The sequence below is a fragment of the Macrotis lagotis genome, chromosome 3 (genome assembly GCF_037893015.1).
Source record: "Macrotis lagotis isolate mMagLag1 chromosome 3, bilby.v1.9.chrom.fasta, whole genome shotgun sequence".
Classification (NCBI taxonomy): domain Eukaryota; kingdom Metazoa; phylum Chordata; class Mammalia; order Peramelemorphia; family Peramelidae; genus Macrotis; species Macrotis lagotis.
In genome coordinates, this window is record NC_133660.1 from 124643882 (window position 1) to 124659933 (window position 16052).

The 16052-nt window shown below is 35.8% G+C and overlaps 1 protein-coding gene across 2 annotated transcripts in view; it reads right to left on the reverse strand.

Annotated features, from left to right (window-relative positions):
* HHIP (hedgehog interacting protein) overlaps positions 1-16052 on the reverse strand; it is a 133661-nt gene that overhangs the window by 19504 nt on the left and 98105 nt on the right. The window lies entirely within an intron of this gene.

Below are 16052 nucleotides of genomic sequence, written 5' to 3' on the forward strand. Positions count from 1 at the left end.
CATAAATTACTCAGGAAAAAAATCCCTATTTTATTAAAAACTTCTGGGAAAACTGGAAAGTCATTTATCAAAATTGGGCTTAAACCAACACCTTATATCATTTCTACAATATACTCTAAATGAATAGATAATGCTATTTAAAAAGTAGTTAAGAAATAGATCATATGCCACTCACAGCTATGGTAAGAGATGTGTTCTTCCCCAAACAGAGGATGGAGGCAATTATAAAAAATAAAATAACTTTTATTAATGTGAAACTAAAAGGTTTCTACACAAGTGAAATTAATGCACCTAGGATAAGAGTGGAAATGGTCAAAAGGGAAAAAATTCTGTATCGTATTTCTCTGGTTATAGGTTTGGTATCCAATTAGAATAATTAATAAATATATATATATATATGCATATACACATACATAAATGTGAATTTCCTAATAGATAAGTGGTCAAAGTGTAGGAATGTTTTCAAAATAATTGCAAAATATTAGCAATTTTTATAGATGTTTCATTTTCCAAGGAAGATAGTGAGGTAAAAAAGCCATTCCTACTATAATAAGGAACATGAAATGGTCACAAGCACAAAGAGAATTCTTGCAAGAATTCAAAAATCAAATAAAAGAGATTGAGTAAAATTAAGGGGAAAAATAAAAGCAATCCAAGAAAATTATGAAAAGAAAATTAGCCAACCGGAAAAAAGAGATTTAAAAACTCTTAAGAAAATAAATCCTAGAATTGGGCAAGAGGAATTGAATGACATTATAAGGCACCAAGAAATAATAAAACTAAATATCTCATTAGAAAAAAACAACTGATCTGAAGAATAGAGAGAGAAGAAACAATATAAACATTGTTGTATTACCTGAAAGTTATGGTCAATTATTACTTTTTAATGAATATGAGTTCAGTATTAAAATGTGAAGGGAAAAAAAAAACTTTCCCAGGATGACTTCACTGTGGAGGTCACTATCACAGCACTTATTGAGTGACAAATCTTCCTTGTGTTAATTTTATTTCCTTTCTATCTAATACATAAGGTGAATTCTATCTGAAGTTCTTTTCATCTCTTCTCCACCTCTTCCCTTGGGATTTTATCAGGTCTATATAAGTCTTGCCAAGTTTTCTTCTTGTAAATCATTTACCAGTGAAAATAAGAGTTTAGGAGTCCTCAGCCTTCACATTTTCTATGAGGCCACTTTGTAACATCCATCAACTTTCTTTTGGCTGTCAGAAATCTTAGCCATTCTAAACTGCTCTAGTGGAGAGGACAAGGTGACAGCAGGGCTACCTGGAGAGCTGGCCATGGTTATGTGACCTTGGATTTGCACTCATCTCCACTGTTTGATCTTGTTATGATTTTGTAGTACAGTACCACAAAACAGTTTTACTGTCAGTTTCTTTCAAGTAATATTTAAAATGCCACAAGAAATTCAATATTTCCAAAGGCACTACATGCATTCTGCACTTGTGGAATGTCCTACTTTTCATTGTAGTTCCTGCATAAAGTCAGAGTTAAAATGTTTTCTGTCATGTCTTTAAGGTGAAGATGAATTGAAAATCCAGGGTATCTATAAATTACAGGGATTCTTTACCAAGGGTCTTTGAACTTGTCTTTAAGATATTTGAAAAACTACATTTCAAAATAACTGCTTTCCTTCACAATCCTATGTGTTTCATCTTATACATATAAAATCATTATTCTGGGAAGAGGAGTCACAGACCTCACCAAACTACCAAAGGGGTCCATGACATTAATAAAAAAGCCAAGGATGATTAAGAATGTCTTTCCTGCTATGATATTAGAAAATCTTTAAGTATACAATTAAAGATGAATTAACTCACATTAAACAGAAAGATTAGTTTGTTATATAGTTCTTATATAGTCATTTATAATGTGTTATGTTACATGATATCATATTATGTTATATTATAGTTAGTCATAGGCATTCTATAACTCCATTCCACTGAGTGGTATAGACTTATTCTTCTTTGTTTGAACTATATAATTTCTGTGTTCTAAAATTGCATTGCAGCGCCAAGCTAGACACCAGTTTGGAGGCACACACATAAAAGTTATTGCTTAATGGTCTTAAATCACAAAATCTCTTGCACTGAAGTGGTGTTCAGTCCCCAGCTCATGCTATTGTCTGACAATGACCACTTATACTTGGGCATGTAAAAGGAACTTTATAAATCCTAATGATGGAGAAAACATTCTCAAAAGTAGAGAGCTTGGGCGCTGACTATGGTAGTAATAAGAAGGAGGCAATTTGGCAAGAGCAAATTATATACAGATTTAATGCTAAAATGCAGGGGTTTGATAAATATATGCAAATGAAATAAGAAATTATTAATATATGTGACTACAACTTCAGGATCAGGCTTAAAGAATAAATGGAAATATATGGTGATACAGTCCTAATGCTCATAGCTACTCCATAGACAAAAATGTAACTAAGGATTTTTGTACTTAGGGAAAATAGCATGAAGCATTTCCTCAGTAGAAATAGAGGATTGTGAAGCCTTTGGTAAGCACAGAGACCTCAGAACACCATTTGAAATTGCTGCTGGGGAAACTGAGTGAGGGAGGGAAGAGGAAGAATACTGTTGAACAGGGAAGGAAAGTAGGAAGCTTTCTGCTTTAACTGAATTATATTCTTCCAAACTAGATACCAAACTATTCATTGTATGATAGTAAAAGACTGCAAATGTTATCAGAGTCCTGTAACACAGGATGTGGGGCAGGCTCTAAATTCAGCATTCTGGGACAAAGTTGCCTTTCTTCAGCTATGGCTCTGAATGTTGACTAGTGAGTTTCTGAACCAAAAACATTAGAATGATTTTTTTTTTAGGTTTTTGCAAGGCAAACGGGGTTAAGTGGCTTGCCCAAGGCCACACAACTAGGTAATTATTAAGTGTCTGAGAACCCAGGTACTCCTGACTCCAGGGCCAGTGCTTTATCCACTGCGCCACCTAGCCACCCCAGAATGATTTCTTAGCAAGATGAGAAACTGCCAAATACTTTATTTTAAAGTTTTCTATTTTATATCTTATATAAATTATCTAGAAATAGATGATCTATTTCTATTTTAACAAAGGTTTCAGTAAATACAAGGATGACAATATTTTATATTATATAATAATCTCTGAAATTCAATTCAACATAATACAATTAGATGGATATTTATTAAAATTGTCTATGTGCCAGGCACTTTGCTAAAAGCTGGAGATACAAAAGAGGCAAAAAACAGTCCTGTCTTCAAAAGCCTTATGGTTGAATTAGGGAAAGCAGAAACAGATTTTCAATGTTTATATCACTTGATTATTCTCTAGTAATTCATTATTGCTCATAGTATCATATCCTAAAATTAATGTTAAACTGAAACTAGCAATAATTAATTTTAAAAAATAGAATTATTTTAATTATTTCACATAAAAATTTGAAAACTTCAGTTGCAGTGGTTATTTTTCTTTCTGAAGATCACAATGCTAGGATTCTAACAGATAATTATGATTAACAGGTAGTATGTTGCTGTGGAAAGTATATAGATCTGGATCCTATCTTGGCTCACCTCTCTGACTTTGAGAAAATTGTTGAGCTCACCAAGTGCTTCAGTTTTCTCCTTTTTAAATTGGGAGTGGGAGATTGGATTTATGGTCCACAAGGTCCTCTTTCCATTTAAAATATATGAAACTATGGGGGAGGGGACTGGAGGAAGGAAATTTTAGGGGACTTGATTTGAAATTTTTCTTTTTATTATGAAGGAAAAATAAAACATTCTGTCTTTCACCTGAATGAGCTCTCTGGAACAGATTTTTATAATCACACGTTCCTATGGATGTTTTGTTATTATTCTTTTTTTTTTTTTTTTTTGGTTTTTGCAAGGCAAATGGAGTTAAGTGGCTTGCCCAAGGCCACACAGCTAGGTAATTATTAAGTGTCTGAGACCGGATTTGAACCCAGGTACTCCTGACGACAGGGCGGGTGCTTTATCCACTGCGCCAGCTAGCCGCCCGTTTGCTATCATTCTTAAACTGGCTAAGAGTAGCACAAGGGCAGCTAGGTGGTGCAGTGGATAGAGCCCTTGGCCTTGGATTCAGGAGGATGAGAGTTAGAATCTGGCCTCAGGTACTTGCCACTTGTTTGGCAAGTCACTTAACGTTGACTGCCTAGCATCCAGGGTCATCTTCACTTGTCCTGATTCATATCTGACCACTGGACCCAGATGGCCCTGGAGGAGAAAGGGAGGCTGGTGACTTAACTTCATCCCTCATTCAAATCTAATCCATGTACTTGTCATGACATCACCTTCCTGATGACGTGGTCTTCTCTGAATATGAAGAACAAATATTAAAAGTAGTTCATTTATTCACCAATAGATAAATTAAATTTTTTTTAAAATTTATGGCCTACTATATCTCAGATACTGAGCTGTGTCCTGGGGATGCCAAGTCAGAAATAAAAAAAAGTCCCTGATTTCAGAAGCTTACTTTCTATGAGAGGAGGGAAGGGGAGAAAATTAACATGTGCATAGAAAAATACAAGGGGTAGGAAGAATAGGATAAGGATATAGGAGATATTAGGCTGGTGTAAATGAGTAAACATGAACTGAGAGTGAAGGCCAGAGAAAGGGAGTTTGGTCTCAGCAGTCCATGACTGAATTAAGAGGATTTCGAGTGGAACCACAAGGCAGTAGATTGAGCCATCCTTTGTGGAAGGCAGAGGTAGAACAAGTTGTTTCAGATACGGCCTAGTCAAAATTTACATACATTGGTATGTTGCAAGAATTTATTCCACTTTAAATGGAAACTCAGTACTCCTGTTTTGAGTCTGCTCTTGTTCCAACAATGGCCAAGAAAAGTTCAATGACTTTCCAGTTTGTAAGCAAACTGATTCTGAATGAACATGTTTGACTGAGCAGTCAGTTCAAAGAATGACCAAACAGGTAGACCATGACTAGTTGGCTGTGACACTTTTGATGGATAAATTATCATATGGAACAAGACAGTAATAGGAGAAAGGAGAAAGAAGAGAGAGAAATTTCTTGCCCAGATAGAATTATGTATCAAAAATTCACAAAATAAGATAAGTATCAAAGTGGTTCTTAGGAATGGAACATTATTTAATTATTTTGTTTTGGGAGACATAAGCCAGGCAGAGCATAGTCCCCTATCAGAGAGGCTGTGAAGCCTTATTAAAACCAGTGGAGAGACTGCGAAGCAGATATAGAAAAAGAATACTGGGACTTTATTACTGGTAAACTTCATACACAGAATTGGAAACATTTGTCTGAAAAATGCTTTCTCTCCATCCTGCAGATAGAGCAGCAGATTTCAAAGTGGATTAATCCTTGGTTGTTTAAGACTTCACTGATATTTGCAATAGGAAATAAAAACATTGCCTATAAGTCACAAAGAAAGGAAGCAAATGACTATACTTGAAAAAGGCACATAAATGTATCCCAAAAGCCATTTTTAAAGTCCAAAAACACTGTTACAAATCCTCCAATTTTGAGACAACCCTCTCAGTTTCATTTGATAATATTAGCAATAATAAGCCATTCACTCAAAGTATTTTCTCTTATTCCTCCAGGGAAGCAGCCTGAAAAGAGATGGTTATGTGCCTTAGGACTATTTGTTTTCCTTACTAAAAGGTATTTTCACAAAACATGTGGTTTACTTTCAACGTGTGGGATGGAAAGGCAAATCTGCACTCCAACCCAGGGACTGCATTGTCTTATGATGCGTTGACTTCCAGTATAATCCCAAGACATTCAGGGGGTGTAATACCAGATTTTCTTTATTGTACCACAAAGAGGAATCATGGCAGGTTCTTTATAATGCTACTAAGAGTTCTGAACAATGAGGCCAGTTTTCAGAACACCAATGGGGCCTCATTTGAGAAGGAGAAAATTCCCACTAGCATCATGTTCTTCATTTCATGCCCTCTTTAACAAATGCATTTTGACAAGAACAACTCAATCATATTCACGTAGTCAGCCAGACAATTACTATATGAACCAATGTCTTCTTATAGAATTTGAAATGAATGAGATGGTTGAAAAGAACCTCTAAGTGGTATGAAACAGTGGTTTCACCCTTCGGCTGTGATGGTCAGATGTCACAGCTCCAAGAAATCAGATATGACCTTGAAAAGCTTCACTTTAACATTTCTCATAACCTAATGGACATGCATGGGATGTCTTTCTTTGAAACTGGGATGTCTTTGTGTAAATAGTCTAGGCATCTCAGCACATACATGCATACCTATATGTATAAATGAATATACATAAAAATTTTAAAATAGATATACTACTATAGACATGTATGTTATTATATATGTATAATAATTCTTAGGTTATTATCCCATTATAGATATATAAACACACACACATATATTATATATCTGTGTAAATTTATATCTAAAATCTACCAACAGGTATGACTATTTCATTAGAGATACAGACAGACACAAATATATATATATATATACATTTAATATGTATATCTCATATATATGTAATTCATTCATGCAAAAAATTCTGATCTGTTGGGGATGCAAGTCAATTATTCTGAATGTCAGAAAACATCTGGAGAACATTTGGTTCCTTAGAACAAAATCTTCCTCATGGCATCATCTCTATTTTTAAAAAATAAAACTTTATGAACTGTCAGAGATGCTAAAAGAGATTTCGATAGTTGGTGAAAAGAATAGTGAAGCACACATTCTTTTGCCTTTTAGACCTGAAATCGACCACTCTGAATGTATTCTTATAGGATCTATATTTGCTTATGACCTCTGGTCTTCAGAAATCCTGTCATGTTTGAAAATGAGTCCCTCGTGGACCCTGTATCCCTGCTAATAGCTGAGAGGTCAATGGAGCTGTGAAACAGTTTGTATTACTGCCAGGGTGGTCATGAAAACAACACCTGCTGCGGGAGTCCTTGGCAGCTGGGTCAACAGGCACTGTGGGAATTTATCAACCTAGGGGAGGCCACTTGCATAAAACTTTGACTGATGAATTGGGAGAGACTGGCTTATTGGGCTAAAGCTGCTCTATTATGTATGACTTTTCTTTAGGATGGCAGGGCTGCCTGCCTGCCGGCCCCAGATCACAGAAACTAAACTGGTTTCCCCTTGGAAAATGAAGGGAAAAAAAGTGCTCTATTAGTGATCAGCCCTGGGAGCAAGTATAAGATGAAGCAAATAGAGAAATAAGTCAACTGCAAACTGGTGGGCTTTCGTGAGAGAATCCATTTTCTATATTGGTCACAAAAGGCTTTTGGGATGCAGCATTTCTGTTAAGTGAAATTCAAGCCTCAAATGTGCAAGGAGTTAATATCTATCCATCTTATGGGACTGGTCATTGCAATAAAGTTAAATAACAATAGCAATATGTTAAAAATTTGTCATTCTGAAAATAAAGCAAGCACAAGTTAAAAAATAATGCTGTTTTGCAAATGCTGAAAAAGACTAATAATGAAAATATTTCAAGATCAAAGATGATCATTTGGTTTGCCTAGATCTGTCCATCTAAAACAGAACAAAGCAAAAATACCATAAAGTGTATTTTGTCCACAGCTGTGACAAAATCTTGCTCTGAAGGAATGCCTTTGAACAGTTAGTATTGTGCCGCAGTTCTTCTGTTTCCATTCTCCAAGAACTTGACAATGGTTTCATGTGATATTTGTTTTAATTTAGAAAAAAATCTGTAAACTGTGAGACTTTGGGCCATGGAAAGGTCCTTTTAAAAAATTATGTATTCTGAGGGGCAGCTAGGTGGCGCAGTGGATAAAGCACCGGCCCTGGAGTCAGGAGTACCTGGGTTCAAATCTGGTCTCAGACACTTAATAATTACCTAGCTGTTTGGCCATGGGCAAGCCACTTAACCCCATTTGCCTTGCAAAAACCTAAAAAAAAAATTATGTATTCTTAACTACTCAAAACTCTTTTGCCCTAATTTCAAAACTTTTATTAAAAAGGTGAGGAAAAACCACCTAGATTATGATCTTTGAAAGTTTGGCCTGACAATAATACTTCAATCTTGGATATGTAGAGTGTCTTTCTTCTGCAGAATTCAGGGAACTCAAAGTATATTATTTCACCGACAGTCACAACACATGGTAAGGGGAGGCAGGTGCACATTTTATAGACTGAGACTTGAAGAAAGGGAAAGGTAAAGCAAAGTGTCTTCATCTGACTTCTGCTAAAAGCATCTTTAATTCAGAAAAAAAATCCTATGTACCATTTGCTTCTCATTAAGAGCTTTCTAGAATAGAGAAGCTAATTTATGTCTTATCTAAGACTTTTAAGCATCTCATCATTTATTGTCTTCCTAAGGAATTTGATGACAAGGAAGGTATATAAAGAGTTCTTTGAATGTTCATTCAGAGGAGCATAAATTTAGGGCTGGAAAGTCAGGTGATCTAAACCTCTCATTTTAAATTTGAGAAAAGTAAGACCCAGTACAATAAGCTAAATGATTTGCCTGAGATCATATAAATGGCAAAACTGGCATTCAAACCCAGGTCCTCTGCCTCAGTACGTTTTCTGCTGTATATGATGGACATTGAGTAGATAAGATGGTATAGAAAACAGTTAAGACTTGTAAAATTCGTTCTAATCAGCTTTCCAGTTTACCACTTTGTGGTGGTACTAAATTCAGAAGCTCAGGGTTCAGTTTTATTAGAAAAGACAGTTTTCCATTTTCAGCCAAGTCCTTTAATACAAAATTAAGGAAAAATTCAAATTGCTACTCACCCTTTAGAGGTGAGGGTCAGGAAAGAGCTTTTGTGCTTGATTCAGCTTGTTTTCTAAGATTGCTGGACTTGGGAAGCTCCTACACAGGCCAGGGCTTGTCTGATGGTCTTGGAGGCTGATGGGAATCCTAAGTGTGGTCAGACCTTATCCCTAATACTTTTGGATACCTTCTTCCCTAAGTCCATTTGGTCATATATCATCATATGACATTTGAGAATGAGGGTGATTCCATTGCCCACCAACCAGAAGTATCCTGAGTTTTTTGCTCCAGAAAGAGCTTTTGCTTAAAGTCAGAATTGTACTGACCATGACTAATAAAACTGAGAGGATCCTTGGTGCCTTATATCACTTCTGGGTGCACTGCTTCTATCTTTCTGAGGTAATTCTGGATTTACTTTTACATTGAACTTTATAGTTTAAATACAAAATAAAATTAAGCAATTCAATTTTAAATCTTAGAATTTTATAGTAAAACATTTAACCAGTATTCCCTTCTGTGGTAAAACTCTTCTTTTTTTTTTTTTTAAGGTTTTTTTTTTTTTTTTTTTTTTGCAAGGCAATGGGGTTAAGTGGCTTGCCCAAGGCCACACAGCTAGGTAATTATTAAGTGTCTGAGACTGGATTTGAACCTAGGTACTCCTGGCTCCAGGGCTGGTGCTTTATCCACTGCGCCACCTAGCTGCCCCTGGTAAAACTCTTCTAACCCTTACCAAGGAGTCACTTGATGGTAATCATTTATAGACAAAGACCTAAGAATAGTCTATGTAGCCTGTTGTTTGGGAGGTGGGCTTCCTATTTTTTTCTGATGTAACTTTAAATGTTGCTGTAGGTTTAGAGGTTTTCTCATCTTTTCTTTTTTTTACATGCATGAAAACATGAAAAAAGAAGCTTACCTATCATTTAAAGTCACCATTTTCCTTTGAAGACATTGACCATTGTTTTGTGGAGGTTAGATTATACTGATAATTTAATGGGGAATGTGGGGTTGATGGCCAACCCACTTGGAGTCCTGGGGGAATCTGGGTGCCAGTTCTGCTTCTCACATTTGCATATTAGTGGAGAGATCTAATTATGTTCATGATGCTGATGAAATCACAAATCTGGACCAAAAAATAAAATAATCTACATCTCATTTTTATCCAGAACTATTTTTTTTGGATTTGCAAGGCAATAGAGCTAAATGACTTGCCCAGGGTCATACAGCTAGATAATTATTAAGTATCTAAGGCTGAAGTTGAACTCAGGTCCTCCTGACTCCAGGGCTGGTGCTCTATCTATTGTGTCACCTAGCTGCCCCTATCCAGAACTATTAATCAATCTTCATTTAGAGGTTATTCTGAAACTATCAGTTACTATAATAAGCCAAAAGATAAAAGCTGTGTAGCAGAAAAATGGCAAGATCTAGAGGAAGGAGAGATCTGGCTTCAAATTTCACCTCTAGAACTTCCTCTCTGGGTAATGGTTTGCAACTTACTTTATATCTGTAAGCCACAGTCTCTTCCTCTGTAAAATGGTGATATTAATATTACTTCATGGATGATCTATGATTATCAATCTCTTCCTCTGAAAAATGGCAATATTAATATTTATTTAATGCATAGTCTATGATTATTGAATGGAATAATGTCTGCAAACTGCTTTGTAAATTGTAAAGCACTGCAGTCTGATAATTATAAAGAAAACCAGACAATGAAGTTGATGGAACACTGGACCTGGAGTCAGGAAGACTTGAGTTCAAATCTAGTCTCAAGATACTGAGTAGCTATGGGTTCTTGGGCAAATCATTTAATCTGTGCTTGCCTTGAAGTTCCTCATCAGTAAAGTTGAGATAATATTACCTACCTCAAAGGGTTGTTGTGAAGATCAAATGAAATATTTAAAATATTTTGAAAACACTAAAGCACTATGTAACTGTTAGCTCTATAAATGTCAGTTCTTATGATTACCTACTAGAAGCCAATTTAAACTAAGGCTTTAATGTGGATAGATTTCTGTGGTAACAAGAGAGGCCACTGAAAAAAATAGCCAGGTTTTCTTCAAATTTTGCTAATAATGAATTTCTCAGTGTGGGGTTTTTTTTCTTCCTAGGCAGGAAACCTGTACAAGACAGTGCTGATGATTAGCTAATGTTTCAGGGGTAATGCTGAGCACATGCCGAAGTGTATGCTTATATAGAACTTCAACTCCTCAGCAGAGAAATACTACAATAATAAACTTCTGGCCCCAAATCAAAACAGCATGACGTTTCTGACCGATGTTTATGCAAACGAGGGTACTGTGCCACAAGCCAGGGAAGTTTTAATTGATGCCTTTGCCTAAGTACAAGGACAGTGTCTTTCAGTCTCTGGTTACTTCCCTCCTGAAACCAAACACACAACTTAACCCTGGCCCCACACATGAAAAAACTCACCAGTAACAGCAATCTAATGGGAAGGCAGGCCTTTCAGGTATGTCACTTGGAGACCACCCGACTAGCAGAGACCCGAAGAACACAAAACCAAGGTCACACTGGTAATTAGATACTAATAATGGATTTAAGGTGTAAAATTCACTTTGACTCACACACCAACAGACTAAACAACCCAAATGAAGAGCACAAGATCTTGTTTTTCCCTTTGGTATGGGAGAATATTACATGAATACCTGCAAGCAAACATGGACTCTTAAAAGGGAGCAGGAACATCCATCAAGAATTAAAATTGATCTAAAAGCATAATCATTGAAATGACAAAGAATAACAGAACTTACATCTCTAAGTAATGGATATATTACTACTAATTTATTCTGTCTTAATCATTTCCTCTACTGGAACAGGTTACCAAGAAGCTGATTTTTCAATTCTATCAAATGATATGCTGCTATTCCCCTAAAAAGGGGGGGGGACAAGAGACTTTTCTGCTGCAATAGGGAAGCAATCTCACTGAATGTACAGTGACTGACAAATTAAGCATGCCAACAGATGATAAATGAGTGATATTACAGATGTTATCAGTACCATTAAAATGGATTAATCAGGACCAATTATTTTCATTAGCCATATCCAAGAACTTCCTGGCAAGCAGGGCTCTATGCACCTCTCTTTTTTTTTTTTTGAGAAAAGGTGCTGTGGATTCATTATGTTAGCTTCTTTCTACACCAGACCTTGCCCAGTGCCTCAAGTTGCTAAAGCCAGCCCACTGAAACTGTATATAATTTGCATACATTTTCAATTGACTTACCAATAATTATTTATACTAGCACAGAACAGACATTTCTTGAAGGTAGGAAATGTTTCTTCTTTTGTCTTTACATTCCCTGTGTCCAGTGCAGTATGTGGCACATGCTTACTAAATGTTATTTAAATAAATGAACCAGTGAATGAAAAGGAAGAGAAATGCCCATCTTGTGAACAGGGAAATATCTTTAAGTATATACCACTTTTTTCTTGTGAGCAGTTATTCAGAGAAGAGAAACTAGTCAATATTTCTATGAGATTTGTCGGTTTCTAGTCATTTATTGTCATGTAAAGAATCTTGAAATTGAGAAAGGTAAAAGACAGTTCTTCCTCCATTTAGCTGAAAGGTCTATACAGAAAAGATGATGCAGAATGCAGAATAGGTATGTTCTAGCTAAAATCTGTCAATCACTGAGGCCCAACAAGAATTGGCTAACTAGGGCTTTGTGCTTTTGTTGCTATTGGTTGTTTTGTGTTATGGGCTATTGTAGTGATCTGAATAACAAGGTTAGTTAGGAACAAGGTCAGGAGTAAAAAACCCAGAATGATCTAAGGCTAGTGAGGAATTCTAAGGACAACAAAAAGGGGTTTTGAATTGTTGTTTGTGTTAGGTTCAAGACAAGGATCAGATTACAGATAGGATCACTGTTATTGGATGATGCAAATGGACAAAGTTAAGAAGGGTGAACTACTCAAGACTTTTTTTTCTATTTTCTCTGAGGGGAAAATCAATCTTTGGACTGGGAAAGATAGAACAAAAAATGTTTAGAAAGGAATGAAAACCATAGGTAAGAGAAGAGACTATCTTTGTTGTTTAGTCATTTTTCAATTGGGTCTAACTTTTTGTGAACCCATTTGGGTTTTTCTGGGCAAAGATACTAGAATGGTTTGCTATTTCCTTCTCAGCTCATAGGATTAGTGTCTGAGGTCATATCTGAACTCAGGAAGATGAGTTCCTAATTACCAAGCCTAGTGCTCTGTCCACTGTACCATCTAGCTGTCCCAAAGAAACTATCTAGTTGCACACAATAAGAAATAGTAACTTGGTTTGGACAAACCATGTCTTAGAATGCAGAGATCATGGCAAATTAAAGAGCTTTTGAAGATATGGAAAAGGACAAACACTACCCCCATTTTCATAAAATGGAAAAGAGCGGAGTCTGGAAATTCTCATCCAGTGATTTTGACTTTTGATTCAGGGAAAAAATTCTAGAACTCATCATTAGAATGATGGTCTGTGAACAACTAGAAAAGCAAGGCAGCAGAGATATATCAGCAAAATGTCATGTCAGACTAATCTCACCTTTCCTAATAATAGCATTGTAGACAGAATATACTTGAATTTTGGCATAAAACTTTGGTGTTTCTTCCACATTATGTTTAAAGATAAGATGGAGAGATATGTAAATGAATGGATACAAAAATCATCCATAGTGGGTTAACTTCAGCATGGAGTGAGTTCTTCAGTAAGGCAACGTTTTCCTTAGGTTTTTCAACTTTTTTTTAATCAGTGAATTAGATGAAGGCATGAATGACTTATTGGTTTGAAGATCACACCAAATTTAGAGGAACTGCTAATGCAATGAAGATTAGAGTTGAAGGGCCAAATTTCATGAGATGTAATAAAGTGAAAGTTAAATGTAAAGTTCTGTTCTTGAATTAACTTAAAAAAACAATATCATAAATACATCATGGGGGGTATTGATATTTGAAGATGACAGTTCATTTGAAAAGACTTTGGAGGTATAACCACAGGAGCAACATGAGTCAAACAATATGGCAGCCAAGAAAAGCTAATTCTATCCAAGGTTGTATTAAAAGTCTACAGTGTCCAGAATGAGGAAGCAAGAGATCCATTTTACTCTGCTCTAAGCAGACTATATCCAGAGTACTGAGTTCAGGTTGAGAATAATATTTTAGGGAAGACTTAGACAAGTTGGAGAGTATCTAGAGAATAGTAACCAGGGTGGTAAAGAACCTTGAAATATTTTCATGTTATAATTGGTTGAAGTATAAGGGGGTGACTAGCCTGGAAAGTAGAAGGCAGACAAGAAATATCAAAGCTGTGTTCATCTACTTAAAGGCTGTCACATGAAAGAGAGATTAAACTTATTTTCTACTAAGTATAGAACAAGGACCAATGGGAGGAAGTGGCAGAGGTCAAAAATATTGATGTGAGGGGGAGAGGGAAGACATCTATTGATTAGAGCTATTCCATGATGCCATGGGTTTCCCTGGGAGCTATTAGGTTCCTTCTGAAGTAGTTGTATAATGACTTGGAAGGTATATTGTGAGAAAAAATTTCATTTTGGGTAGGGGTTGGAATGAATGGCCTCTGGGGTCCCTTCTAGCTCTTTGTTTTTTATGAGTAAATTTTCTTAGCACATTGAAAGGATCTAAGAAATGTCTGACTCAGTTTTCCTTGAAACCAAAAGCAAGCAAGCAAATCATTTATCATTTAATTAGTTTGGATAAATAATCATGTGAAAGGCAGATTATCAGAATGGGTAGAGATGGCTTGGAGTCAGTAAAATCTGGGTTCAAATCCCACCCCTGTCAATATACTAGCTATTTGACACTTGGCAAGTGTCTTAACCTCTCAGTGAACTACTGTAGTTGGTTCTCTAAGGCTATGTAACCATGGTCCAATCTGCATTGTTTCTTCACTAGGAATTCTCTATACCAATAAAATCACAGTTAGTTAAAAAAAATAATTACTCTTGGCCGATGTTCTATCCTATACCCCACTTTTCGTAAATATTACACTGTACTCATGATCGGTGTTTAAGTATATAGTCTTAGTAGCTTTTTAAAGTTTGGATTTCATCCATCAAATTAACCAATAACTAATGGTTATTTGACTGACTTTTAATTTGCCCTGGAAAGTCTTGGCTTACTGAAAACAATAACCAAACCCACACTTAAGAGATTTAATAGAGTTCAAGTCTTCCCTTGCCAGGGGAAATGAGAAAATCCTTCTTTTGTTTTCATTCTAGTCACAGAAACCACACAAATGCTTTCAGGAGGTTTTGGGACAAGGCTCTGATGCTGAGGTATGAAAAGCAATTATTCTGATTACTTTTTAAAAAGTGATACTGCTAAGAAAGACCAACCTCCTGCTGGTGACTGTTGTTTCACTATTGTGTCAGAAAAATAGAAGGATAGTTGTGTGCTAGCTGGGAAGTCTTCTAGGAGGGAACAGAACTTGCCAAATATCTACCTCTGCTCTATCTTCAGCTTCCCTTGTCACAGTTTTATGTTCCTTTTTCACTGTCACTGTATTTCTCATAATCAGGATGCTCTAATCTTGAGACCCTGATCATTTAAATGTTGGTAGCAATCAGGTTTATTAATTTGTTAATGAAATTGTGAGATTCTTTTCAGTACAACATGATTACATGTGAGAAAGGCAAGCACTCAATCAATAAGTATTTATTAAGCATTTATGTTGTGTTAGAGAATGTGCTAAGTACTAGGGGTTACAAAGACAATGAATGGAAAAAAAAATCTCCACTCATGAGTTGACATTCTAATGGGAGAGACAAGGACACACACACACACACACACACACACACACACACAAAAGACAAATATAAACCCACCTATATACACATATGTATACAGCCAGGCCCTATTTGGTGCAATAGTGAATCCCCTGAAGTGCTCACTTCAAAATCACACAACTTATTTCCATTTGATTGGAACTTACTGCCACATTTTACATGAGATCACTTCAAGGTACTAATTGGGATATATATATATATATATATATATATATATATATATATATATATATATACACATACACACATATGAGAGAGAGAAAGAGAGACAGAGAGAGACAAGAGACAGAGTGACAGCTAGAGAGAAAGAAAGAGATCAAGAGTGATAGACAAAGAGAGATAATAAATACAAATAAATTCTAAATGACTAAATACAAGGTAGTTTGAGAAGGATACTAACTGCTAAGGGAATCAGGAAAGGCTTCATGTAGAAAGAAGTTTGTGAAGATAGACATGTTATTATTAGAGCTTACTTACTTCAATTACTTCTCCAGAGATTTAAATAAACTTAGACAATGAT